The 3,625-nt window shown below is 36.6% G+C and overlaps 1 pseudogene; it reads right to left on the reverse strand.

Annotated features, from left to right (window-relative positions):
- Positions 1-1,589: 1,589 nt before the first annotated feature.
- LOC125818761 (putative GEM-like protein 8) lies at positions 1,590-2,987 on the reverse strand (annotated as a pseudogene).
- Between the last annotated feature and the right edge of the window lie 638 nt (positions 2,988-3,625).

Here is a 3,625-nt window from a genome sequence, read left to right on the forward strand (position 1 = left end):
TAGAGCGGTTTATCCCTGACTATCTGAAGGGAAGATTTTTCTCTTCTCTATAAAGACACTCGGAACGCAGTTTGATCACAATCAATGGGAATAATATAACATGAAGATAGGACACATTAATATTCACAAACAAAGACAATACTGAAAGGGCACCTCTGTTGCGCTGTACTGATTGCTTTGAAACCTATTCGGATGGTACGAGATATGATACACTTTGCTTTCTTGTTGTGTGAAAGTGCTTGAGTGACTGTCGGGAAAGTTTTTAGCGGGGAGTGGTAGTCCAACAGATGTCCCCGGGGACACAAGGGGAAGTAGCGTTTTAGGATTTGAGGTTCAGGAGAGCTTTCCAGTATTGGGAGGTGAATGAGTTTGAAAGGATGTTACTGTTACTGCATCAGCATTGCGAGGCAGTTGACAGGCCCCATCCGACGAGATGAAAGTTGGGAAACGATGGTGTTTTTTCTGTCAAGCCTTCTATTAGAAGCTTTTATTGAGAGTTGAGGAGGGTTTTCCTGTTAAGTCTATTCGGATTCCCAAGGTTCCGAGGAAGGTGTGCTTTTTCACTTTGTTAGCTGCTAGAGGGGTGATCTTGACGTCGAAGAGCCTTAGGAAAACAAAAGTTATTTGCATCAGCTGGTATTACTTATGCAAGGAGGCGGGCGAAGACGTAAATCATCTTCTGCTACATTGTAGCTACGCCACGAGACTGTGGTGGGACATGTTCAGCTGGTTTGTAATGTCATGGGCAATTCCAAGAATTGTGAAAGATTTGTTGTTTTACTGGAAATCTGGAAGAAGCAGGAGAAAGTGCAGGGCATAGAATGTTGTTCCTACGGCATTAATCGAGTTTTTGGCTGTTGAGGAGTAGTCTCCGATCCCTTATTTGTTTTTTTTTTGCACCCATGTAGTTACGGGCTGTATAGAGCATTGGGTGTCTTTTGTATAGAACCATATCTTTGTGTAGGTCCTTCACTGGTAGGTATACCTCTTGTATATGGCCTTTTTGGCCTTGTTAATAATGAAAATTTTTACCAGATAAAAATAAATAAATAAATTATATCAAATCACAAGGTTCTCATGATCTCTAAGAGATTGATTAGACTTTAAGAGATTGATTAGATTCTATATAAAGGAGAAAAACATATTTATCCCCCAATTCGACTACCCATCCAAGAGCATTTGGATAATCTCTTTTGACAGCTCAATCCTCACAGTATTAATTATGCGAATTAGACCTAAGAAATTCTTGAGGTGAAAAATATCAAGGGGGCTCCCCTTGTTGGAAACTTTCCATAATATCTTAATATGTCTTTCGAGAAACAGTGCGATTTGCTAGGAAGTGATCATGATGCGAAGTCCCAAAAGATGAATTAGCCTTCTGACTGCATTACTTTCACAATAAGTCTATACATTTGTGTTAACAGCTCAAAGCCTAAAACACCGAAAATCTCCTTTGAGCGAAGGAGCTAACTACAAGTTTGAACAGATCTGTACATTCGTTTTGCATCAACATTTTATATTGATGAATGCAAGTAAGAAGAAAAAAAAAGAAAAAAAAAAGAAAAGAGAATGGAAAATATGTTGTCTTCTTAGCTGCTTGAAGTACTTGAAATTGCCTGGTGCAGATATCTCAGAGTCCTTTGATGATTAAGGAATCCCATAAACCAGAACTCAAAATCATCCTCTGTAATTATTTCTATATACTTCTGTGATGGCTTTTCCCTATTTTCACTCTCTTTTGCTTTCATTGTCTTACTTATTGGGATCGATACCTGCAATTGTGAACCGGCTTATTAGATTATGCTTTACGTGGATACAAAATTAAGAGTTAGAAGAAAAACGGAGCAGAGTGGTACCTTATAGTAGATTCTAAGCAACTTTCCAGTTGGAGATAAGAGCTTTATTGATCTCTCACTGCAGAAAGCAATCTTATCGGTAGAGATGAAGAGAAGGCCTGCTATTGGACCAGCTGTCGTTGATAAATAGCATTGAGAAACATTCAATAGCTCTTCATCATCTTTAACTGTAAACTTCTGCTTGAATATTTTCTCCAACCCTCCTACTTGAAGAATTTTTGCTCCAAGGCTCAATTTTCCCTTCACAGTGTCCGTTAGCTTCGGACTAAGGCTCACTGCACAATTAAAGTTGAAACATTAAGGGCTTCACATCAGAACTTTCTTTCATACATGTATTAGTGCTTATTGCACAAAATTTTGTATATCTTGACTCCCTTTATCTGTTATTCATTAGATTTACACTAGTGTATTGCCATGATTTGTCTTGCAAAAACTGATGTCATTATTTGCAAGTTGATGTTTGGCGCCATATTTATAAATATTGAACTTCAGTATTTGAAATAGTCATTAAACTATTTAAGAACTTGTTTTAGGAATTTTTCTTGTGAGGTGATGGTTTTCATTCACAATACTTCAACTTTGTCTTTTCTAAGTAAACTCATGTCCGCACACAATTTCAACTTCGAAATACTAGTTTTTAACTTAAATAAAATATTGTAAATTTTCGATTGTTCATTTTAAGTTTTCATCATGAATATAAGTGCTCACCATGCTCGCGGATGCCTTGTGCAAGACAGTCCATCCTTTCTCCAAGTTTGTTCACCTTACTAATTACAGATTTTCCTGCATATTCAAGAATATTTGATTTTAATGATCTCTTCTTCGAGGGTCATTAATACTCTTTATAACTAATACAAGAACAAGTCGATTATTCTTCGAGGGAAAATACTCACTTTGCTTTATTTTAGGCAAGTGTTTTGAAGTTGCAGATGGAAGATGGTCTTGGCAAGCAGATAGAGACAGTAGTCTTTTTTGCTGCCGTTCAAATGAGTATACTGCTGAACTCATGGGAACACCCACCTCATTTCTACCGAGTAAGTTCTTCATTGTGACTTCTGATTTTGAAGAGAATTGATATATTATGAAGGTAACTGAGATATTATTATGTTTTGGTTAATGGTTTGATAACATTCCTTGCAGCACTATATATATAGACAGCAGTTTGGGCAAAGTTGATGAATCTTTTAACTACTAACTGTTGCATGAGTCAGCTATGGGTCATCAAAATAGAATATTTAAAATGTCTTCTTTTACCTGTCTTTTTAATTACAGTAAACTATCTCATGTTGTCTTATTTTATTATCAAGATTTGTGTTGCACATGTGGTGTTGTCAACTTTTGAGTTGGAAGATTTGCTTTATGATGTAAGCTGCTTTTACAAAGTTGAGTAAAAGTAAGACAAGGCTTTTGGTGCATAGTAAAATTATTAGTCTTGTATGACAAAGGTTAACAAGATGATGACACGGATTTATATATGACATTAAAGTTAAGTAGTGGTTGTGGATCATGAATGAGTCATCCATGAACTTTGATTTGTTGCTTACTAAATCAGGCAAAGGAAAAAGAGGATCCATTCAAATATTTCAATCTGTTACATAGGGCCAACAGTTCTAGATTATATTAGCTTCTCTTATAAGGCAGTTACCTTATCTTACCTTTTTTGTCATCTCATTGTGCTTATAGTGCTAACCAACGGCGAGGGCTGCTGGGTTGACATTGACATTGAGAGTTTCCGATAACGAATGCCATCTTCTTCTGCCTTTCCTCCC

Source organism: Solanum verrucosum, unplaced genomic scaffold (assembly GCF_900185275.1).
Source record: "Solanum verrucosum unplaced genomic scaffold, falcon-dt-bn FXZP01000252.1, whole genome shotgun sequence".
Classification (NCBI taxonomy): Eukaryota; Viridiplantae; Streptophyta; class Magnoliopsida; order Solanales; family Solanaceae; genus Solanum; species Solanum verrucosum.